The sequence below is a fragment of the Eretmochelys imbricata genome, chromosome 2 (assembly GCF_965152235.1).
Source record: "Eretmochelys imbricata isolate rEreImb1 chromosome 2, rEreImb1.hap1, whole genome shotgun sequence".
Classification (NCBI taxonomy): domain Eukaryota; kingdom Metazoa; phylum Chordata; order Testudines; family Cheloniidae; genus Eretmochelys; species Eretmochelys imbricata.
Window position 1 is genome coordinate 111,680,168 of NC_135573.1, and position 26,321 is coordinate 111,706,488.

Genomic DNA, 26,321 nt, shown 5'->3' on the forward strand with positions numbered 1-26,321 from the left:
CTCAGGTGGCATGTAACCAGGATTCATCACCCAATTCAGTCTGCTGGTTGGCTCATTAACTTCCCCGGCCTGGGCCTGGTACTGACAGGGAGCACGACATGAAAACTGGGAATATCAGATAGTCAAGATAGGTTGTGAGATATCAAACATTAGAAGAACATTAAATTGATTCAACATCTTCCTCTTGCACTAGCTGAATTCTGACATTATTTTGATCATCGGCTACCTGAAGAAAGGTTAGCTCTAGAAAGCAATGCTTTTTACCACCTGAAGGCATGGAAGAAACTAAGCAATCAGATGGCATAAAGTAGTAATCTTCAGGAGTTTGCAAAGATTCTTAGTTATTGGACTAGTATGAATGCTTTCAGGACTAGTACAATTTTCCAAGCAACAGCCCTAAACCACGGACCAAAGAGGAAATATGTTGATTCCCAGCGCTGAGCTTGTGGATTCCAAAGAAACTTACTGGCTTCATTCCTATGAAGCACATATAAATCAGTGTCCATGGGCCTGCTATGCTCTCCTCCACTCTGCAGCAAGGAAGGGAGCAAACATGTACAAATACCATCCAGATTAGTCCAAGCAATGGGAAAAAGAGGGCAGGAAAGGGATACATTGTGCATTTTACTCTTCCCCGCCCCGCTGTAATCTTGCTGTAGGATTTTGAGCAGCATAGCTGGATGGGGAAGAGGAACACATTTTCCCCTTCAGCAACCTGATGTTCCAAGCTCATGACCTGCTTTTCTGACTTCTCCTTACCGTTCGCAGTGCTGTTTTTGTGCGTCGTCTTGGAGCGGAGCAGTAACTGTTTGCAGTGCTGTGGTGTACTGGAAATCCTCCTGAGTATTAAGGCTGGTCCTTACAAAAAGAACGTCGGCTCCATGGCTTTTCAAATCCCCTTTCTGAGAGCTGACTAATGCTCAGAGATACTAGTGGCACCATGACCACGGTAGCCAGTCATGCTGCTTGAGGAAGGGGGAGTGAAGGGTAATAGTGCATCAAGATGCAGGCACGCAACAGAGATGTCCCAAGACCCAGGGGGTTGCTGTTGGAATTCCTTGGTGGCTCTCATGCTCTGCACGGGCCTGATACCACATTCCCTGCCCCTTTCACACCATAGCTAACCCTTGTCCCATGAGAGAACACAGCAATTCATCCATGCCCTCAACTGTGCAGGTTTCTTACAGTAATTTTCCAACACTTGTATGTGGAATGGAAGAAATGGTTTGGTTTTTCTATTCAGAAAGGAGGCCACAGGATTTTTTAATGGCTATTTATATAGTATGTTCAGGGATCATAGTTTTACAACTGTACTGTATTTTTGCCCTTACTCAAGACAAAAATTCGGTCATTCCTTTTGAATGCGAGCAAAATAAAGGCCTGGAAAATGAAGAACAGAGATGAAAGATGAGGTTCTTCATTGCAATTCATATTTAAACCCTCTTTATTTAGGAAATGCTAAAACAAAACACCACAAAGTAGTCTGAGTGACAGAAGTGCTGATTCTGCTGTTATTCAAATACTGATGCACCATTTATAGCTCTGGTTCAGAAAGGAGACTTTACTGTTTTAACTGCACCAGTGAAGAATGTCACCAACAAAGCAGTTAAGCCAGCCAAAATATTAAAGATAAAATAAAATTAACAGACCTCTGTAAGAAGTCTGATATTCCAGGTGAAGATTTTTAAAATATATAATTGAAAGGTACCTATTTAACATAAAAATACTACTGCAGACTGCTGTAAAATCTGATTACTAATGTCAGTTCTATAACAATAAGAGATTGTATAGGCATTTTCCTACAATCCACTATATTTTATAGAATACCCTTCTTGAGATGGGATTGTATAATATGGTCTCTGATCCCACAAATACTCATGCATATGAATAACTTTAAACATGAGAAGCCTCATTGATTCAACTGGGACTAATCATTTGCATGAAGTTAAACACCTGCATATGAGTCTGTCAGATAGCGTTTGCTCAGGTAGTTAATTTCAGAAACAGAAGTACACTACTTTTTTTTTTTTTCTTCTGGATTTGCCATTAAAATTTTATGTTATTTTTACTTACACACACACAAACTCATCTATCAATGCAGGTTATAAAGACATCCTGAGATTCAAAAGTTAATAATGATTACATTAATTACAATCGAATTTGTGCCAAAACCTTTTCTATCACTTACCTCAAATCATCTGAGCGTGTTTCAAGATGCAGTCATAAGTCTCTCTTTTTCCCCTCAGCACACTAGACATTGCAGCCCTTTTTTCTGATGTCTCATATTAAAACTTTTCCATTGTGCTCCAGGATACTTAAATGAAAACAAAACAAGAAACACTCAGAATGAAAATGTCACTTCAAGTGGTTGCTAGGTGGCTCAGGGGAAATCCCTGACCTTTCTCCAATGTATATTTTATTTCCTAAAGCAACTGTGTTAACTACCCAGAGCAGAAGCACTCGGATGACTGTTTTGTAGGTTGCACTTTTTCCCCCCAATTGCCTTAAACAACTTTGAAGTACTTTTAAAAAATCATGTTCTCTGGTACACTATACTGTACTATAGTATGGTTGTTAATGAACAAATGAGTACCTCATTCAACAAAATACAAAATTGCATGAGGGAAAGGAAAGAATCACCGTAGATGCAAATCAGAAAAATATGTTGTGTTAAATAACAAACTGCTACAGTAGTGATCGTTCATGATTATTATTTAAGGAAGATTTATGTGACGTTTGATTGACTGCCTAAAGATCCACACAGTTCACTTTGTCACATTCATCTTTTTTAATACTGATATGTGGGAAAATATCAGACCAGACAGTAAATATGTACTACAATATTTTGGAATTTACAGAACACAAGACAGACTGGCTGAAGGAGGGAGGAAAGAAGGGTGGGAGGGTGAGTGAATGAGAGAGAGTGACTCTCTGTGTGAACTCAAATGTGAAATTGCAGAACTATTAACTATAGTTTGTAACCTGTCCTTTAAATCAGCTACTGTACCCAGTGACTGGAAGATAGCTAATATAACGCCAATATTTAAGAAGGGCTCTAGAGGTGATCCTGGCAATTACAGACCTGTAAGTCTAATGTCAGTACCAGGCAAATTAGTTGAAACAATAGTAAAGAATAAAATTGTCAGATGCATAGAAGAACATAAATTGTTGTGCAAAAGTCAACATGGTTTCTGCAAAGGGAAATCATGTCTTACTAATCTATTTGAGTTCTTTGAGGAGGTCAACAAACATGTGGACAAGGGGGATCCAGTGGACATAATGTACTTAGATTTCCAGAAAGCCTCTGACAAGTACCTCACCCGAGGCTCTTACGTAAATTAAGTTGTCATGGGATAAGAGGGAAGATCCTTTCATGGATTAAGGACTGGTTAAAAGACAGGGAACAAAGTAGGAATAAATGGTAAATGTTCAGAATGGAGAGAGGTAAGTAGTGGTGTTCCCCTAGGGTCAGTCCTAGGACCAATCCTATTAAACCTATTCATAAATGATCTGGAGAAAGGGGTAAACAGTGAGGTGGCAAAGTTTGCAGACGATACTAAACTGCTCAAGATAGTTAAGAACAAAGCAGACTGTGAAGAACTTCAAAAAGATCTCACAAAACTAAGTGATGGGGCAACAAAATGGCAAATGAAATTTAATGTGGATAAATGTAAAAAGAAAAGGAGTACTTGTGGCACCTTAGAGACTAACCAATTTATTTGAGCATAAGCTTTCGTGAGCTACAGCTCACTTCATCGGATGCATACTGCGGAAACTGCAGAAGACATTATATTTATAATTTTATAATATATATTTATATATTTATTCATATATATTTTATAAAATATATTTATAATGTCTTCTGCAGTTTCCACAGTATGCATCCGATGAAGTGAGCTGTAGCTCACGAAAGCTGATGCTCAAATAAATTGGTTAGGCGCCACAAGTACTCCTTTTCTTTTTGCGAATACAGACTAACACGGCTGTTACTCTGAAACCTGATAAATGTAAAGTAATGCACACTGGAAAAAATTGTACATACAATATGATGGGGGCTAATTTAGCTACAACTAATCAGGAAAAACATCTTGGAGTCATCGTGGATAGTTCTCTAAAGACGTCCAGCAGTGCGCAGCAGCAGTCAAAAAGAAAAACGGGATGTTAGGAATCATTAAAAAAGGGATAGAGAATAAGACGGAGAATATCTTATTGCTCTTATATAAATCCATGGTACTCCCACATCTTGAATATTGCGTACAGATGTGGTCCCCTCATCTCATAAAAGATATACTGGCATTAAAGAAGGTTCAAAAAAGGGCAACTAAAATGATTAGGGGTTTGGAACGGGTCCCAAACGAGGAGAGATTAAAGAGGCCAAGACTTTTCAGCTTGGAAAAGAGGAGACTAAGGGGGGATATGATAGTGGTATATAAAATCATGGGTGGTGTGAAGAAAGTAAATAAGGAAAAGTTATTTACTTGGTCCCATAATATAAGAACTAGGGGCCACCAACTGAAATTAATGGGCAGCAGGTTTAAAACAAATAAAAGGAAGTTCTTCTTCACTCAACACACAGTCAACCTGTGGAACTCCTTGCCTGAGGTTGTGAAGGCTAAGACTATAACAGGGTTTAAAAGAGAACTGGATAAATTCATGGAGGTTAAGTCCATTAATGGCTATTAGCCAGGATAGCTAAGGAATAGCGTCCCTAGCCTCTGTTTGTCAGAGGGTGGGGGTGGAGATGGATGGCAGGAGAGAGATCACTAGATCATTACCTGTTCGGTTCACTCCCTCTGGGGCACCTGGCAGTGACCACTGTCAGTATACAGGATACTGGGCTGGATGGACCTTTAGTCTGACCCAATATGGCCATTCTTATGATACGATACAATTTTGATATTCCCCACAATCACCAAAAAAGCATGAATGTTTTTGATTTTAAAATAAGAGATTAAGCGTTACACCAACATGCTCAATCTTCTTTTGATTGTAGTAAAACAATAGGTCAGGTTTACCCTCATGTACAGCCATTTATGACAGGGATGCATTTGGTCCAGTATTTAAGGTTTAAGCTGTCTCTTGCAGTATTAAATGACTTAGTGCTTTGAACCAGCACTGAGTTCATTTTCTCTTTGAGAATCCTTCATCCTATTTCACAATCCCCTTTGGATTCTGGGTATGTTAGTTATTGTTTTATAAACAAATTTTAGAACTGTATTTGGAATTGCTATACAAAATTTATAGCTAAATTCTCCCCTCTGCTACACCTGTGAAACCCCCACTGAAGTCAAGGAAGTTTCACAATGTGACTGAGGACAGAATTCCTGAGCTTACGTGCATTTAAGCCAAACTGTTTGTTTGCTTTTTTTCAGCTATGTCGGACAGGCAGCACTGAATAATTTTTTCCATTGTTTTTAATTAAGAAGTGGAGTCATTATCCACGTCTCTCTATGACTGCGCATTCTTCTGCAAACACAAAGTAACTTTTCCAAAAGTGGTCAGTGATTCAAAAAGTAAAATCAGTGATGGTGCAGCTCCAGTTGTAAAAAATACCGGGAACAAAAACTCATGTACTTCAGAGAGGGCAGAAATACCCCTAAACCCCTTAATACTTTTCTTTTAGTACCTGCACAGAAACGGCATGCATTTCACCAGTCCCTAAAGCAGTTTATATTACATACAGAACCCCAAACCTCCTGTTTAAGTAACTATAGCCTGTTCCTGCCCACACTGGTCTCCTCCATGGAAGGCTTATTCACATTGATAAGCATTGATGTGAGTGACTGCACTGACTTCAAGGAGACTACTCTCACTCAGTGTGACTAGGGATTGCACAGTTAGGCCCACTGACCTGTGGGAGCAGGATGAGACCCTTTAAACTTGAGACCCAAATACTGAAAAGCCTGGAAGTTCAAAGTTAAGGAAGACTATCTATGCCTCACCCCACCTTGCAAACAGTATTAATTAAAGACAAAATGTAATGGGCATGAGTTACCAGCTATCAGCCTTTGCTATCAACTTCCTGGCTTCCCTGTGTGTTTGTGTCACAGTCTTTGTGTTATTTAAATGTAAGGGATGGAAAGTTGTATTTTAAGATCTACAGCAACATAAAGTCTTTTAATTCTCACTTTCACCTTTATCTTTAATTTTTGTAATAAATAAATAATATTTATTTACGGCCAGATTCCCTGCTCTGCCACAGACTCCCTGTGTGACCTTGGGCCAGTCATATAACATTTTCAGAAGTGCCCAAGACTTTCAGTGAGATGCAAGCTCCTAAGGCCCAGACCCTCAAAGGTATTTAGACGCCTAATTCCACTGAGAGATACCTTTGAGGATCTGAGCCTTAGTCACTTTTGAAAATGGCACTTAGGCTCCTAAATCACTTACATACTTTAATCTTTCTGTGCCTCAGTTTCCCATCTGTGTAATGGACTCAGTAGTATGACCCTACCTCACAGTGAGGACTTGTGAGGATACACTGAACAAAGATTGTAAGGCACTCCGATACTATGGTAATGGGAACCAGGGCCAAGCACAATGGCTCGGTGATCATAAATAATTAATAAATAAATATTACTAACAACTACAATATACAACTAAGTAGGTAAGTGACAGACACATTTTAAATAGCACCTTAATCAACAAAGCAACCCACTGAAGTCCAAAAGGCCCCTTGTAGAGCGAGGTGCTACTCAAAATAAGTAACAGTATCAGAATCTGGTCCTTAGAAAATACAAGCTAGGAAACACTTTGCTGGATTGTACTTTTATCAGCACTACTGCCTTTTCCGGAACTCTCTGAGCAAAGCCATCCATGGAAGGCTGAATGGTTTTTGAGTAGTCACAGAACTGTTTTATATAGCTGCTTGAATCCAGAAGCTGGGGCTTTAAGAAAAACACTAAATATCACGAGATTTCTGATAAAAGGCGTGAGTTGGCAACACCGTAAAGAGTCTTTCTGCTGGATTGCTTCATACTTGCATTTGTCTGAGGGTGTTGTCTGTGCTAAACTGACCAAGATAGTTTTCCATCCCCAGCAATTTGTACTTAATCATTTTAACATGTCTGATTACAATAAAAACCAACAAAAACCACAACAGTAGAAACAAAGAATCAAGAAAAGAAAGAAATTAAACCCCAGGACGCACTACACAGGAAGAGTTTTAGATCATGCCTCCCCCTGTGTGACTGCACAGGGGCTGGGAAGAGAGCGTACAGTGAACTGTTCCCCTGCACAGATGCTCTCACACTGACACAGATAATCCATCTGTAAGTACTGGGGGGAGAGAACGGGTGGGGATGACTAGAACTGCCTGCACTACTTACTAGCTCCAGAGGTGATTCTGGTCAGGGAATGGGCAGAGCCATGGCTCCACTCCCATGTGCATCAGGATGCAGTCAGGGCCAGACTAGGGTAACCCAGAGCCCTAGAGACACTCCCATGCCACCAGAGGAGGGAGAAATTATGACGGCCAGATTGCTCCCCCCAGGCAGTGGTGGGAATGGCAGGAGGGTGCCTCTTCCTCCACTCAAGCAGCGGCAGGGCCCCTCACCTCAAAGAGGGGATGTGCTCTGCTCTGGTGACGTATGTAGTACTCGTTGGCTTCCTCTCTGGCATTAGTGTCTGCTGCTGGTCTTCCCTGCACTGGAGGCTGTCTGCGAACTCAGACATCTGCGGCACTCGAATTCTAAACGACTTTGCAAACGAGAGGACTAGAAAAATACATTCTTTTTAAAAAAAGACCCTGAAAGCTGCGGTGGTGACTTTATCACATGGCTTTCGCAGCCTAAGGCACACACCTGTTGTCTCCAGGCCTTCATCCAGCCCTGAGTGGAGAGTTTGCTTATCATGTTAAAAGATGTAGCAAGACCTGCGCCACACCATGCTTCTCCTTGTGCCCAGGAGGAGGCGGGATTATGTCTTCAAAGGCGTAATCTTTCCTGACACCATCACTGAGCTGGAGACCTCAGACATGTAGATGGCAGAAACAGGCCTTTGTTTTAGAATTTCTGTGTAGGTACTCCTCTGCCACAGTATCAGAGCACGTACAGCGGGGCAAAGTGGGAAATCAATACATTACAATCATGAGGTCCAGCCCAGTTAATACCTTCATGATTGCTGCCACTGAACTGTCCGGGAGGCCCATGCACCGCGGGATTACAAAACTTTGCTTGCTTTAAAAAACTAAGTTCCAATATCGGAACCACTGCACTGCCACCTCCTAAATGATTACTGTCTATACTTCCTATCTGGACAATCTGGTGCCAGAAATAAGGTTCTTTCATAAAACTTCGATATGCACATGAAAAACGGTAAACACTATATTTAAACAATTATAATTGTCTGAGGTAAGTACACACAGATGTTAAGGAGAGAGGTAGCGTATTTCGCTGTAGCGAAATATGTTGCACCTGTGTATAGTCTGCATATTTAAATGTAGGGCCCCTAGAAAAATTAAGAAATGTTGGGTCCCTTGAGATGGATTTTGAAGGGAGCAGAGCAGCTATCAGAGCACACTGCCTTGAGGTTCTTCCCTCTATTACTCTCTGCCTTTAAAAGGAGCTAGCTCAGCATTTAAAGACGAGATCTGTATCTTGAACTCCACCCCACCTGTAGGCTGGCTATGTTAGGCTGGATTTTCAGTAGCATGTGTTTGTTTATCGACAGGTAGTTGTCCACAGAGTGAACAATCTAGCTCACTTAGCTATGTTAAAATAGAATTCTCCTCATGCCATGGAAAACAGGTAATTTTAGCAGAAACTTTCTGTAGCAACACCAGCGATCACACCATTAACATTCTTCAGCTCTCTGGAGCTGACCAGCCTCCAACCAGCAGCAGCATGACAACCAGCAAGAGAAGATAATGCTTTTGGACACCACCAAGGCCATTAGTCGCAGTCAGGGAAGCAACAAAAGCCTTAATGTAGAATAACAAGGACCTGGGCGCCAGAAGAATTTGTTGGACGTAAAAGGACTATTTAAGCCAAACCCTTTCCTTTAACGAGGAGATAGGATACGGAAGTAGATGAAGTTCCCATGTCAGCTGTCATGCCACATATTACAGAGAAGATTTGTAATTGTATAGAATCATAGAATATCAGGGTTGGAAGGGACCCCTGAAGGTCATCTAGTCCAACCCCCTGCTCGAAGCAGGACCAATTCCCAGTTAAATCATCCCAGCCAGGGCTTTGTCAAGCCTGACCTTAAAAACTTCCAAGGAAGGAGATTCCACCACCTCCCTAGGCAACGCATTCCAGTGTTTCACCACCCTCTTAGTGAAAAAGTTTTTCCTAATATCCAATCTAAACCTCCCCCACTGCAACTTGAGGCCATTACTCCTCGTTCTGTCATCTGCTACCATTGAGAACAGTCTAGAGCCATCCTCTTTGGAACCCCCTTTCAGGTAGTTGAAAGCAGCTATCAAATCCCCCCTCATTCTTCTCTTCTGCAGGCTAAACAATCCCAGCTCCCTCAGCCTCTCCTCATAAGTCATGTGTTCTAGACCCCTAATCATTTTTGTTGCCCTTCGCTGGACTCTCTCCAATTTATCCACATCCTTCTTGTAGTGTGGGGCCCAAAACTGGACACAGTACTCCAGATGAGGCCTCACCAATGTCGAATAGAGGGGGACGATCACGTCCCTCGATCTGCTCGCTATGCCCCTACTTATACATCCCAAAATGCCATTGGCCTTCTTGGCAACAAGGGCACACTGCTGACTCATATCCAGCTTCTCGTCCACTGTCACCCCAGGTCCTTTTCTGCAGAACTGCTGCCTAGCCATTCGGTCCCTAGTCTGTAGCGGTGCATTGGATTCTTCCGTCCTAAGTGCAGGACCCTGCACTTAACCTTATTGAACCTCATCAGATTTCTTTTGGCCCAATCCTCCAATTTGTCTAGGTCCTTCTGTATCCTATCCCTCCCCTCCAGCGTATCTACCACTCCTCCCAGTTTAGTATCGTCCGCAAATTTGCTGAGTGCGCAATCCACACCATCCTCCAGATCATTTATGAAGATATTGAACAAAACCGGCCCCAGGACCGACCCCTGGGGCACTCCACTTGACACCGGCTGCCAACTAGACATGGAGCCATTGATCACTACCCGTTGAGCCCGACAATCTAGCCAGCTTTCTACCCACCCTATAGTGCATTCATCCAGCCCATACTTCCTTAACTTGCTGACAAGAATACTGTGGGAGACCGTGTCAAAAGCTTTGCTAAAGTCAAGAAACAATACATCCACTGCTTTCCCTTCATCCACAGAACCAGTAATCTCATGATAAAAGGCGATTAGATTAGTCAGACATGACCTTCCCTTGGTGAATCCATGCTGGCTGTTCCTGATCACTTTCTTCTCATGCAAGTACTTCAAGATTGATTCTTTGAGGACCTGCTCCATGATTTTTCCAGGGACTGAGGTGAGGCTGACTGGCCTGTAGTTCCCAGGATCCTCCTTCTTCCCTTTTTTAAAGATTGGCACTACATTAGCCTTTTTCCAGTCATCCAGGACTTCCCCGGTTCGCCACGAGTTTTCAAAGATAATGGCCAATGGCTCTGCAATCACAGCCGCCAATTCCTTCAGCACTCTCGGATGCAACTCGTCCGGCCCCATGGACTTGTGCACGTCCAGCTTTTCTAAATAGTCCCTAACCACCTCTATCTCCACAGAGGGTTGGCCATCTCTTCCCCATTTTGTGATGCCCAGCGCAGCAGTCTGGGAGCTGACCTTGTTAGTGAAAACAGAGGCAAAAAAAGCATTGAGTACATTAGCTTTTTCCACATCCTCTGTCACTAGGTTGCCTCCCTCATTCAGTAAGGGGCCCACACTTTCCTTGGCTTTCTTCTTGTTGCCAACATACCTGAAGAAACCCTTCTTGTTACTCTTGACATCTCTCGCTAGCTGCAGCTCCAGGTGCGATTTGGCCCTCCTGATTTCATTCCTACATGCCCGAGCAATATTTTTATACTCTTCCCTGGTCATATGTCCAAACTTCCACTTCTTGTAAGCTTCTTTTTTATGTTTAAGATCCGCTAGGATTTCACCGTTAAGCCAAGCTGGTCGCCTGCCATATTTACTATTCTTTCGACTCATTGGGATGGTTTGTCCCTGTAACCTCAACAGGGATTCCTTGAAATACAGCCAGCTCTCCTGGACTCCTTTCCCCTTCAAGTTAGTCCCCCAGGGAATCCTGGCCATCCGTTCCCTGAGGGAGTCGAAGTCTGCTTTCCTGAAGTCCAGGGTCCGTATCCTGCTGCTTACCTTTCTTCCCTGCGTCAGGATCCTGAACTCAACCAACTCATGGTCACTGCCTCCCAGATTCCCATCCACTTTTGCTTCCCCCACTAATTCTACCCGGTTTGTGAGCAGCAGGTCAAGAAAAGCGCCCCCCCTAGTTGGCTCCTCTAGCACTTGCGCCAGGAAATTGTCCCCTACGCTTTCCAAAAACTTCCTGGATTGTCTATGCACTGCAGTATTGCTCTCCCAGCAGATATCAGGAAAATTAAAGTCACCCATGAGAATCAGTGCATGCGATCTAGTAGCTTCCGTGAGCTGCCGGAAGAAAGCCTCATCTACCTCATCCCCCTGATCCGGTGGTCTATAGCAGACTCCCACCACTACATCACTCTTGTTGCACACGCTTCTAAACTTAATCCAGAGACACTCAGGTTTTTCTACAGTTGCGTACCGGAGCTCTGAGCAGTCATACTGCTCCCTTACATACAGTGCTACTCCCCCACCTTTTCTGCCCTGCCTGTCCTTCCTGAACAGTTTATAACCATCCATGACAGTACTCCAGTCATGTGAGTTATCCCACCAAGTCTCTGTGATTCCAATCACGTCATAGTTCCTTGACATCACCAGGACCTCCAGTTCTCCCTGCTTGTTTCCAAGGCTTTGTGCATTCGTATATAAGCACTTGAGATAACCTGTTGATCGCCCCTCATTCCCAGTATGAGGCAGGAGCCCTCCCCTCACAGACATTTCTGCCTGTGCTTCCTCCCGGTATCCCGCTTTCCCACTTACCTCAGGGCTTTGGTCTCCTTCCCCCGGTGAACCTAGTTTAAAGCCCTCCTCACTAGGTTAGCCAGCCTGCTGGCAAAGATGCTCTTCCCTCTCTTCGTAAGATGGAGCCCGTCTCTGCCCAGCACTCCTCCTTCATGGAACACCATCCCATGGTCAAAGAATCCAAAGCCTTCTCTCCGACACCACCTGCGTAGCCATTCGTTGACTTCCACGATTCGACGGTCCCTACCCAGGCCTTTTCCTTCCACGGGGAGGATGGACGAGAACACCACTTGCGCCTCAAACTCCTTTATCCTTCTTCCCAGAGCCATGTAGTCCGCAGTGATCCGCTCAAGGTCATTCTTGGCAGTATCATTGGTGCCCACGTGGAGAAGCAGGAAGGGGTAGCGATCCGAGGGCTTGATGAGTCTCGGCAGTCTCTCCGTCACATCGCGAATCTTATAGTGTTTTGTTATTCCCCCGTCATCTGTATTTCCCACTTCCTTTTTGTCAGCATGAATCACTAGACAAGAACTTCAACAAATGATGGGATTGGTAATCAACTCTGTGGATCGCTGACAGTCCAATCCAGGAACCCAGGTTTGTCACACTTGTCAGACTGACTCTCACACGTACCCTACTGGGGTAATAGCACATTTTTTAAAAAGATGTGCAGTATAGCATCAAGTACATACAATATCAAGATAATATTTCCACAACACCTCACTATAGTAGTGCCTCCATTTCCACATCTGTGAAACGGGAGTAATGATGCTGACCTCCTTTATAAAGCGCTTTGAGATCCACTGTTGCATCCGAGAGTGCTGAAGGAATTGGCGGCTGTGATTGCAGAGCCATTGGCCATTATCTTTGAAAACTCGTGGCGAACCGGGGAAGTCCCGGATGACTGGAAAAAGGCTAATGTAGTGCCAATCTTTAAAAAAGGGAAGAAGGAGGATCCTGGGAACTACAGGCCAGTCAGCCTCACCTCAGTCCCTGGAAAAATCATGGAGCAGGTCCTCAAAGAATCAATCTTGAAGTACTTGCATGAGAGGAAAGTGATCAGGAACAGCCAGCATGGATTCACCAAGGGAAGGTCATGTCTGACTAATCTAATCGCCTTTTATCATGAGATTACTGGTTCTGTGGATGAAGGGAAAGCAGTGGATGTATTGTTTCTTGACTTTAGCAAAGCTTTTGACACGGTCTCCCACAGTATTCTTGTCAGCAAGTTAAGGAAGTATGGGCTGGATGAATGCACTATAGGGTGGGTAGAAAGCTGGCTAGATTGTCGGGCTCAATGGGTAGTGATCAATGGCTCCATGTCTAGTTGGCAGCCGGTGTCAAGTGGAGTGCCCCAGGGGTCTGTCCTGGGGCCGGTTTTGTTCAATATCTTCATAAATGATCTGGAGGATGGTGTGGATTGCACTCTCAGCAAATTTGCGGACGATACTAAACTGGGAGGAGTGGTAGATACGCTGGAGGGGAGGGATAGGATACAGAAGGACCTAGACAAATTGGAGGATTGGGCCAAAAGAAATCTGATGAGGTTCAATAAGGATAAGTGCAGGGTCCTGCACTTAGGACGGAAGAATCCAATGCACCGCTACAGACTAGGGACCGAATGGCTAGGCAGCAGTTCTGCGGAAAAGGACCTAGGGGTGACAGTGGACGAGAAGCTGGATATGAGTCAGCAGTGTGCCCTTGTTGCCAAGAAGGCCAATGGCATTTTGGGATGTATAAGTAGGGGCATAGCGAGCAGATCGAGGGACGTGATCGTCCCCCTCTATTCGACATTGGTGAGGCCTCATCTGGAGTACTGTGTCCAGTTTTGGGCCCCACACTACAAGAAGGATGTGGATAAATTGGAGAGAGTCCAGCGAAGGGCAACAAAAATGATTAGGGGTCTAGAACACATGACTTATGAGGAGAGGCTGAGGGAGCTGGGATTGTTTAGCCTGCAGAAGAGAAGAATGAGGGGGGATTTGATAGCTGCTTTCAACTACCTGAAAGGGGGTTCCAAAGAGGATGGCTCTAGACTGTTCTCAATGGTAGCAGATGACAGAACGAGGAGTAATGGCCTCAAGTTGCAGTGGGGGAGGTTTAGATTGGATATTAGGAAAAACTTTTTCACTAAGAGGGTGGTGAAACACTGGAATGCGTTGCCTAGGGAGGTGGTGGAATCTCCTTCCTTGGAAGTTTTTAAGGTCAGGCTTGACAAAGCCCTGGCTGGGATGATTTAACTGGGAATTGGTCCTGCTTCGAGCAGGGGGTTGGACTAGATGACCTTCAGGGGTCCCTTCCAACCCTGATATTCTATGATTCTATGATTCTATGATGAAAAGGGCTATAGAAGAGCTAGATTTAAGTATAAATTATATTCCTTTTCTACCTCCAAACAACCACAGCCACAAAAACTTGCTTAAAAACAGAACACACTAGTTGGGTAAAAAATCCTTAACTAATATCTTATTATTATTGACCTCAAATCAGCAAGGAACTTGAGCACATACGTACTTCAAGCATTGACTTCAATGCGGCCACTCACATGTTCAAAATTAAGCACAAACTTAAGGGCTTTGCTAGACCAGGGCCGTTATTTGATAAGCTTAATAAGTGTGTTTGGCATTGTACAAGTCATAGAAGATGACATGGTCATTGGCCCTCACAATGCGAGCTCTCTTTCAAACTTCTCAATACACCCTTTCTTCTCTGAGGCCTACTCACTCTAATCTCCTCATGGGAATATATACAAAGAAAAAGGAAGAAAGCTAAGACAGAAAAATTATGAAATGCCCAAGACGTGGCTTTTACTAACTAAAGCAATTACATGATCTAAGGCCTGGTCTACGCTACAGAATTAGGTCAACATAAGGCAGCTTACGCCATCCTAGCTCTGTAAGTGTCTACACTAAAAGTAGCTCCGACCAATGTGACTCGCACACTACAGCGACTTAATTCCACCTCCTAAGGCGTAGCTCTTAGGTCGATGTAGTTAGGTCGATGCAGTGCCAGTGTAGACACTGCATTGCCTACATCGACTGTTCCTGCCTTTCAGAAAGTGTCTCACAATGCCCCACACTGACAGTTCAATCAGTGCAAGCGCTCCTGGTGAGAACGCACACTGCCAACACAAGGAGCATAGTGTGGACGTGCAAAAGTGATTTAATTACTGAAGTGGTTGCATGTCTACATAACTTAAGTCGACATAACCTTGTAGTGTAGACTTGCCCTAACTGCTGTACACTCTTCTCCTCCCTTCCACTTATCCCAGAAGGTTTGTTACCTTTCCTGAGGGAAGGTCAATATATTTTGTCTGTTAAGCGCTAGGTACACTTACATCACTATATTAGTAGCATTTCAATAATAAATAAAATGATAAAAATTATAATAAACTCAGCCTTAAAATGGAGAGCACTACCCTGAAATCTAGTCAATTAAAAAAAAATCAATAAAAGGAGTTAAAAGTAGTTTCAGGTATTATGCCTGCCCCATATTTTGTGGTTTTACAACCACATTTCCCTAGCTTTAACAATGTTCTTCTCTCCCCTGTTGTGGTGTGAAAGAGGCACAAAAACATCAAGGGAAACTGACTAACTAAATGATTATATAGGGGAAAACTGTGAAACTGACTATACACCAAGTGCTGTCAAAAGCCCAACCCTAACAAACTGGAAAACAAGAGAGAAATCACTCTTCTCCCCCAACCCTTCCATTTCAGTAACAATACATTTTAAGTGCAACTTACAAGGATAGCCAGCAGAATATTCAAGATAGAAGTATGATTTTTTTAAATTGACAGTCTAAGTCTGATTTTATGTCACTTGTCCTGGATATTTCTTTTCAAAATGGATATCAAGTGCCCCTTCCAAATTTCCTTAAATAGTGCCCCAAAACACTGTCATTTCTCCTCCATAACCAAGGTAATGAGAGAGTCTTTCCACCTACATAACCCACCATACTTGCTGGAAACATTCATCCACCAAAAGAGGGAAGAGGTTTCTATGCTTTTTTACCAATGGATTTTCCCTAGCAATAACAAGAGCCTAATGCAAATGTTTTCTACCAAGTTGCTAAGAAGTAGCTGGAGACAAACTCCCAAATAGCCCTGAGGTAAGAGGTAAATCAAGCAGAGTCAATCATTCTCTCTGTTCCTCTGCAGCTTTTCCATTCCGGATTTGTCAGCCATATGGTGACACTAGATAAAATTCACCCCCACGCAGAAGCCAATGTACCACTTGAATCCAATAGGAATACTTATGATAGCCTCACGCTACCTGCACAGGCCTTCTGCTGGCTCTCACCACAGGTGTGAATTAGGCCCAATGTTAACAAGGTCAAATGCAGAGGAAGAGTGCATAGAATTCACAATTTCATTACACCACCAATTTCAAAGAGTCCCTTTTCATGAATGAAAAGGATGAAGGCAGTTGAGAACGTGGCATGCCATAAATATTCATCCCCTATTTGCACAATCCATTTCAAACAAAAGCAAGCTTTTGTTTGTTTTATGACAAAAAGACACTTTTGTTTCTGGATAGTCAATCAATGAGATGTTATTGTAACAGGGTTATTTTTAAGACAGATCTTAGGGCCCTATTTCATTGTCTCATACCTCTTAGAACCATCTGAAAGGCTAAACATTAGGGTCCTGAATTTTTTATACCCAACCACCATGAATGCATCTGTAATTTTGCATTCACTCTTCATTGCATACACAAAGTGGAGAGAATGATCCAGGAGCCAGTGCTCTAGGTTGGGACTCAGGGGACCAGGTTCAGTTCCCAGCTCTACCACCAACTTCCTGTGTGACCATGGGCAAGATATTTGGTCTCTCTGTGCCTCAGTTTCCCATCAGTAAAACAGGGATAATAGCACTTACCTGTTCACAGGAGTATGGTGAGGATTGAGAGGTGCTCAGATACTATGGTGATAGGGCTCTATAAGTAAGTACCTTAGATAGAAAGTTATGGGAATAGTAGAGGGAGGCTGGATTTTAAAAAGGCCACAAAAATAAAACTAAAAAATCATGTTCGAATTAAAAGAAAGGAAAACACATGCATCTAACATTTAAAAAATTCAGTGTTTCAAAATGATAGTGCCAATTCTATGAGATTACTGAATGTCAAATCTGAGCACAGTTTTACTCAAGCAGATTTAAGTTGAGATTCACTTTCCTTCTGTTGGTTTGAGGTATTGCATTCTGTATGTGATTACATTTGGTTTATGTGGATTGAAAATGTAATCTTTCCATTGACCCATTTCTTTAACATGTTCAACCTACTATTGTAATTTGTAGTAATATTACATTTCAGCAAAAGAAAGTGGGACAACACTGTTCTTGTGAGAGACAGGAAAAGTGTATCTGTACATCTATATAGTAAAGAATAGATTAGAATTTGGTGTAGTCAAAACAGGGCAAGTAGGTGTTTCGGGGGTTTTTTGGAGACGAGGTGAGGTAAGGGTTTTTCCCCTGGATAGGCTTAACAGGGTGTTTTTTCTTAATATGATTCATAACATGAGTTAGATGGGGCAACGTCAGGAATAGAGTAGGTTAATGGAAAATTCATGATGTTGATGCTTATTGTTATGTACTCCTTTCTGTGTTGTGGCTAATGAAGTTTAAAAATAATAAAACCAGAATTTTTTTTTATGTCTATTATAAATTTTTACAAACACGTGCCTGCTCTTATTAACCTTTTACTGGAATGTACCTTAATCTGTACTGTATTTATTCAGGCCACTTCCCATAAATTACAGAACATTTCTTATGCTACTGTCACCACTCCAACATAGCTTTAATTTCAGAGGCAACTGGTATAAATTAAAAATTATGGTGTTCTTTTCAACATTCCACATGGTACACTCAGTTTCTTTTCTAGATCTATAGTCAGTGAATGGAATGTAGCAACACTGTCTGCAGAAAACGAAAGTAACCTTAAACCAGCCACTTCATAGTCACGGTTGTTTGAAGCAAAGCTAAGCAGTGCGACTGTCTTTCATTAGTGAAAAACAGACTGAAAAAAGAAAAGTCTCAGCTATTGCTTACTGATGCATTACTAAATAAGGTTAATTATTTTCTCTCTCAAAAGGAATGAAATACTTTAAAGGATATACACACACGCATATCCCTATACACACACACATGCATGCCTACATGAGTAATTACTTTTATATTTTACACTATAATGCCTTTTATACCATATTGCATACAAACACATGGCATATATATTTACATGTAATATAAACTGGAATAATTCATTGATTTGTATAAAATTTAAAGCCTTGAGCACAGATTAATAACTTCTAAAAACCAGAAGGGACGAGTATGATCATCTAGTCTGACCTACTGCATAACACACGTCACGACATTTCACCAAGGACTTATCCTTCCCTGCTGTGCAAGTAGATACTGTCAAGCACAATAATTAGCAGTAGAGCATATCTTTTAGATAGACATCCAATTTCAATTTAAAGACTTTAGCAGGCAGGAAATTTACCACTTTCCTGGGCCTTTCCATAGTTAACACTGTTTCTAATTAACATTTTTTAAAGAATGAAATAATTTTACATTAAATCATTTTCAGAAAGTGAGTGGTTTTCTTCCATCCATATGACGAAATCCATTTAAGAGTTTGTGCACACGTGCATGTTTCAGTGAGTGTACACATTAAGAATACAAGAGTACATTAAATGCATTTTTCCTCAGACATGGCACTTTAGAAGACACACCCTTTTTATAATTCTGTCTATACATTTTATAAACTACTCTTAATACTGTCTATTTAAAATAGAGAGAATACATGGTGGCTGCTCAGTTCCACAATCATGAGATACAAATATGTTTGTTAGAGAATTCTCTGCATTCTTTCTGGGCCCTCAACACTTTCTCTCTCTCACACACACACACCCCATTCTCTCCATTTTACTTCCCTTTAACCTCAAGACTCGCTCACCATTTACTATGGCTAGGAGGGCAGGTGGATCTTTTTTCAGAGCCAGTCAACACGGCTCTATTAGGCCCCAATCCTACACACACTTACACACATAGGCTTAACTTTAAGGATGTGAGAGTGGGGCTACTGACATCAGTAAAGTTAAGCATGTGCAAATGCAGGACTATGGTCCACACGAGTCAGTGGAGTTACTGTTAACTCTTTGTCCAGAGGGGCTGAGCATGGTGTCTTCTCAGCTCTTTAATCTCCTGCTACTTCAAGGAGCAAGAAGCCAAAACAGGAAACTGAAACAGAAGGCCCAAACAATGCAACTAGGCCACCATGTTAGTGTGGCACTCAACTTCACTTCTTTTACTAATACTTCCTGTTTCAAGTATTTGTAGTATCTTTTTCCAAGACCACACAGCAGCTGCCTATTACTACTAGAACTTGGTATGCAACAGCTCATGCATATGAAAATGTTCAAGTGCAACAATATACATAATTCAAATAGATTTGTGAGAATCCATCTGATTTCATGGGACTCATTAAATAAGTCCCAAGCACCTCTGTCTTCTGCCCTAGCAGTTTGTCTTTGTCTTCTGGAAATATTTTACCGATTACACTGAGTTGTTTATGTATTTTGAAAATACAGATTATGCCATTAATCATTCATTATATGACAGTAAACTGAAGTTACTGCAATTATATAACTTCACATGCTCATACTGTATACCTAAGGGAAGCAGAGTCAGCAGAGTATAAAATGAGGTTATCAAATAGTAACTGATTTAAAAGCCAAAACTTGGACTGCAAAGCAATCCATGCTACAAAGCACAAACCAAACACAGTGCTGTCACCAGAATCACTGGAGTTGCCTCTATTGGCCCTAAGTTTGTATGTGAAGGCGAGGAGGCCCAGGGGGGAGTGGACACAGAAGAAAGCAGAGCCTGATATACATTCTTCAGGATGTTTTAACATCACTTAAGACTCATTTCCCACAATCTATACCAAAATGTCATTTAACCCAAATCTTATTTTAAAATCTACCATCATCCTTTCTCTTTCATTTTCTCCAGGTTGTCTTTGATCTTGCCCAGTTCAGAATGTAAATGGTAAAATTTAGATCTCAGTCCTGCCCACAGATACAAGAGAACGTGTGTCCCAAACACATGAGTGCAGGATCTGACTCTTAGACTGGAGTGGCCTAACATAACTAAGCCCACAGTTGTCAGTTCCATTTCGGAATGACAACCAACCTGAGTCTGACTTGTGGAATCTCCCTTCAAGTCTCATCCCTCATCTGTTCTCATATTAATTCCCAGCGACTCCGAGTAAGTGCCACCACAATCCAAAAACTTGCAGCCATGTCATTTTCTGTATGAAAGTGGCAATAACATTTGTAGCAAAACAGGAAAAAAAAAGAAAAAAAGATCAGAAGATGTGCATGTGAGATTTATACTACTTAGTGTTCAGGGAGAATTCACAGTTTCCCATAACCATAATGACACAGTTTATAAAACAATTCCTTAGATAAAACAACCAGTTTCCTCTCAGTTAGCGTGACATACTATCTCTAGTCATATAAAGTGAAATCCACCCTGGCAAACAGCCAGTACAAAGCCTGTCTAGAACTTAAGCCCCATTTAAAGCCAATTTTGTTGATTTAAAGGGTGTATAAGCCTGTGGCTGCGACACAAAGTGAAAATTTTCTGAAATATTTTATGAAGACTGTGTGTGCCTGGGTTTCCCTCTGAATTTTGCATTGTAAAGAAAAAAAAAGCTTAAGTCTCCTGCTAAAACAGTGAAAGAAGGGGGAGTGTCATAGGGCTGCATGGATGGAATGAATACAGTCATTAAACAACCAGCTGAAACCAAGCCCCAATCAACAGAGCAAACAGCAAGGCAAAGAGACGCTCAGCAACTGAACCATCAACATCGAAAGGCAGAAAACTGCAAGAAGAAGAACAAAGTGGAGGGGAAGAGTGAGTGAAAACAAGAGATGCAGTCCACCACAGTTTGGCCGGCTCACCATGGTACTGGTTTGACCAGACTGGACTACTATGGCTTAACTTTTGCCTCTGTTTGCTAACCTCAGGACTTCCAGATTCTCTGGGCCAGGTGACTAATAAGTGCTTACCTTGTTTTTTAAAAGGCTACCTGTGTCGCTGCAAATATGCACGGACAGTACAAGCTTCCCAGAGGACCCTGGTGTGACCGGAGTCGCTGCATGGAGCGCTGGTGCTGAAGGCCCAGTCTCCTAGCCTTGGAGGCCACGGGACTGGCCCTGTGGAACTGTACGAGACCTTGGGGGCCAGCATATTAAAGGGGTCACTCCCAGGGAGACTGGGTATAGGCTGCGGGGTAGACCAGACCCTGTGACAAGCTAGTCCTCTGGGATGAATTTCATCCAGGCAAGCCTCTTCGCACAACATAAACCCCAATTTAGCCATCCACTGGGGATGACAAAGAGGGTAGCTGCACAGAAGGGTCCTCTGCACTGCCTGGTGGTGAGGATGAACCCATTATTGGCCCTGGACAGAGCTGCAAGGAGCAGGTGATTAATTTATGTGAATCCAATGGCTTAAAACTCCTGCACAGGTGCGTGCTGAAACTATAGCCACCATTCCAGCTAATAGGCTGAAGCAGACTGGCTGCTGTGTCCATTCTTCTAATCCCATGCAGTTCCCTGTACAAACTCTGATTATTCTGGATTTGTGCAGGAAGAAGTGAATTCCACCCATGTTGCCTATATAGTTGTGTGTGTGTTTTAATACAGTGGCTTCTGGATGCACGATTATTGTGAAGGTATTATCAACTTTTGCCCTATATTGTAACCATTTTCTGAGATTTATAATTTGAGCATCAAATTTAGATCCAGCCTAAAACTTCTCTGGGTCCAGACAGTCCATAGACATTGAGGTTTGTTTTTAAAAAAATACATATATAAAATAAATAACAATAAAAAAAGGATTGTCATTTTAAGTCATATTGTACCCAACTGTCATTTGTAAAACTGTACAGTATTAGTCAGAACTTCTGGTGACAATATAACCCACAAGATTGAAACTTGAGTGGTTTGCACATGTCACCAGAGCCTGGGGTAAAAATGCAGCCTTAGAATGTGGGTGTATTTAATTTTTTATAATCCTTTTGTACCAGCATAAAAGCATTCACTTCACTTACATCAGTTACTCTCTTTCTTAAGATATTGTATCCGTTTGATCTTCTACAAATATCTGTCTCTTTTCTTCAGATAAAATAATGCTGGGTACTTTTGAAGACAAAATGTTATGAGAGTATATTACTTAGAGTTCTTTTAAAGATTTCAAGATATATTTTCTAACATGGGCACAGTAGGTACAACTACAAAAATGTACCTCTTCACTCCGCACAAAACCCCACAGCAGCATGCTCAGGAGGTAGGGCATAATTAGGCAATCTGAAGGCAGGTTTTTTTCTCTGAGGTAACTGGTGCCTATCTGTGTACGAAAACACGGCATCATACTATAAACCAAAATGGGCCAAATCCTCCTCTCAGAGTGAGGACTCCCCCACTGGTTGCATTGGTATCACAGGAGAGAGAATTTGGCTCAAGGCTATAAATGACTGCAGTTGGTGAGGTTATATCTAGTCCTAATGTCTTCAGGAAGGCCAAATCACTGACTTCTCTAATGTCAGAAAAGATTAGAGAACTGAAATGTCACCAAAGCATAGAATATCAAAACTGCCATTGGAGAAAAAAACTGAAAAGAACAAATTAATTTTGTAAAAAAAAGGCTTTCAGTCATTTTTCATAAGCACACACTGTCCCAATGCAGGCATTCCCCCATGCAAACACACACACACACACAGGATTTTAGTGAAGGTTGAAGACAAGCCTTCAAATGGGCTCTATGAGAAGCCCCAAATTTGAGCCCAGATTCAGCAGAGCACTTAGGCATGTACTCAGCTTTAAGCATGTGTTTAAGCCCCATTGACCTCTCTTGGGCTTGAGCACATAAGTGATCTGCTGAATCAAGGTCCATAAAAACACAGTGCAACTCCATTTGTTAATTTGCTTACTGTTTTAGATTAAGGGAACTGTTGTTGAGAAAGATGGAGGGAAAGGGAAGGCATGCAGTTAGAACATGAAAGTTTTAAAGTTTTGCAGAGTCACCACCATCTGGAGCTTTAGAAGAAACCCTGAAGTGACTCCATGGCTTTTCATCGCCTCCAGTAGATTTGAAGAACTGTAAAAGCCTTTTTGGCAGCTTCATTGAGCTGCAAACTGCTCCAGAAGTTCTGTAACATTTCAGCACTTCCTGCGGATTTTAGCAGTGGGCCGGCCTTGCAGCACAAACAGAGATTAATAATTTTCTAATTTATAGTAATAAATAATGTATTCCCCAAAAGTCCATAAATTAAAGCTATTATTTAATCTTGGTTCTGTGATGACACCAGAAACCTTGGATGGAATTTCAGCCTTGTAAACAGCTGGAATACAAATTATTCCTTAAATTATGTTTTGAGAGTTGAAAATGAACTCAGAAATTCTAAAGGAATTACTAGCAAGTAATAACATGTAATTACAACTAGAAAACAAAATTATTAGACAGGTATTATTGCCGTGTAAAATTTGTTGCTGGAAGCAGCATCTCCCATTCCTGAAAAGCCCACTGAATGTATTTCTAGCAAACCAAAAAAGGCTAACAAAAACATAACAGTTCATACCAGACCCCAAACAGCAACGCTGCCCATGATGATAAATAAGGAAGTCAAGTTACAGTAGTGTCATAAAACCAAAAGCATATTCCAACTGAAACTACACGCAGTAGTTTACACACAAGACAAAAGAGTATCCAAAAGGTACACAACAATTATCAGGAAAACAGCAAGCATAAGGTATCAATAGAAAGCTGTAAAAGCCTGCAACTTTGCATTCATATCTGATGAGAAATCTACTAGACAAACCGAAGTGCACATGACAAAAAGTGGATTTTTTTCTGCATTGAACAAATATCAGCCTTACAGAAAAAACACACTTCAAATAATGCAAAAGTTCAAGGAAAAAAAAAAGCTCCTTGTAAAAACTCCCACTGCAAATCATTCGAGAAAACAAGAAATCATGGGGGAAACAGGATAAATTTGATGATTGTACTGACACTGGAAACATGCATGTTAATTAGTTAATATTTGTACAGCACTATTAAGATAGAGAGACCCAGTGTTATACTCTATTAAAGTCTTATACTGTATTTACTATGAGTGAGATCCTCAACCCCACTCTAGCCCTTTTACACCATGTAAAAAGGCCAGAGTAGTGTAAAGGGGAACTAAAAGCACCTGGAAGTGTATTTCCCTGGAATGGGCACTGCAGAAGACAGACAGCTTCCAGACACCCCCTCAAAAGCAATGGCATAGAGGGTATGCCAGCAGCGGGGCTAGTGAGGGGTGTCGAGGTTGGGACCACAGCCCTGCAGAGAATCAGGACAGTGCTGCAACCAATATGGCAGCCATTGGAGACTGCTATAAATTAGACAAGCCCCTTAGAGCCAGGGCCTGTCCAGCTCCTGGAGCAGCTCAGAAGGAGGGTGCAAAGCTAGCTTAAAACTACCTTAGCACTTCCCTCTCCCTGGGCTGAGAGTTCTGTGCCATGCCTGTTAGAAGGTGCAGCACAGCATCTCATTATGTGCCCATGGATCAGAGCAACTTCCACAAACTGACAAAGGGCACTACAAAGACCCTCTTGTAGTCTAGCATGAACAGTGTTGCCAACTCTCAGGATTTTATCACAACTATGACAATATTTGGTCCTTTTCTTAAAGACCCAGCTTCTGGATTCAAATAATTATGTGTGAACCTCAGTTTTATTTTTTTAAAAGTTCCTAGTCCTTATGCTTACAGAGAAAAGCTTGAAAATATGACCCTAGAGGCTATGACCACAAAAAGACAAATACAAAGACCCAGGAAGTTACCTTTAAAAAAAAAAAACAATTTTAAATCCCATTATGATGTTTAGGGGACCTGACTCACCATTTCTGAGCATCCGGGCAACAACAGGTTTCCTTCCTCCTTCCCTACAAGCTATGACCCACGTCCCTCCCACCTCCTTCCCCTCCCACTTCCTTATTTTATGGTATATAATGTTCGAACATGGGTGCCTAAATTTGGGTTCTTAAATCCATATTTAAGCACTTAAATAAAAATGGCTGCATTTTCAAGGTGCTGAGTACCTGCAGGTCCTACTCCGCCCCCCCCCTTTTTTTTTAAATTGTCTGAGTGCTCAGTACCTTTTAAGGTCAGAACAATTCTAGTTAAGTGCCTAAGTATGATTTTAAGAGCTTAACTTCAATCACCCATTTTTAAACATCTTGGCTTTTATGCTTGCTCATATATAAGAAAAAGGCAGCGCACAGCCAAGAGAAAATGCAATTAGGACAAAAAACCCCCCACCACAATCAAAGCCTAACACTTCATGCTTTGATATCTACACCAGAAGCACATCATCACCTCTAAATAGAAACTCTGAACCTACTAAGGAAACTTATATAAGACATGACTCAAGAACCAAAGCAATGAGTGTCAAAACATTCAGAGATACTGTAAAGGAACAGAAAGTGAAGATGTACAACAGAGATCCCTGAAATGTAGAAAAATATTGATGAAGGCTTCTTGGGAGAGTCAAAACCATGCACAAGAGCTAAGCTATGGACTTCCTAGCACACACTACTGGAAAATCCTAATCCAAATGCGGTCTCAAGGTCTCTCATCTCTCAAAAAACTGATGTGTGCTCCAGGGATAAGGGTGACATCAACATGCACTTTCATTTGTCTTTATTACTGAGTAGTATTGTCATGAGTCTTAGGGTAGAAGGTAGCCTGCTAGATGTTCTAACTGGTAGGCTACATCACCCATGGCAAACGTCTACCAGGAGATGATGGTTCAAAGACAGGGAGTAAAAACTGGCCTTGTAACAGGGAATGGGAGGGGAATTTACAACCCTTTCTAGTCTGATTAGAATGAACATGTCCATGTTGATGGTCTGGGGACAGCACTGGGGAAGGAACGAAATCCACACAGAAAATAAAAAGAAAAAAATTAAAATAGTGCTGAAAGTAAGAGGGGAAAATAACTTGTGTAAGGGTTAATGCTATTTTATTCTTTTCAGAGTTTTACACCACACCCGTCACCAGGACATCTGTGATTGGTACAAATAGAAGGGTTCCTAGTACATTTTCCTCTTGATTCACAGGTTGCACTTGCACTTTAATGACTATAGTCAAGAAGGAACTACACTACCTTGTGTTCTAGAAACTAATCCAAGGCAATATTCATACACCTATAACATCTATTTTCAATAAATTCACAGATTCTGTCCAAAATAACTGTTGTGT

General features: G+C 41.8%; 1 protein-coding gene across 1 annotated transcript in view; it reads right to left on the reverse strand.

Annotated features, from left to right (window-relative positions):
* ATXN1 (ataxin 1) overlaps positions 1 to 26,321 on the reverse strand; it is a 280,126-nt gene that overhangs the window by 201,417 nt on the left and 52,388 nt on the right. Inside the window, exon 3 of the mRNA XM_077810610.1 lies at positions 2,189 to 2,314. The gene's annotated coding sequence lies outside the window, so the exon portion shown is untranslated. The remainder of the gene's footprint in view (positions 1 to 2,188; positions 2,315 to 26,321) is intronic.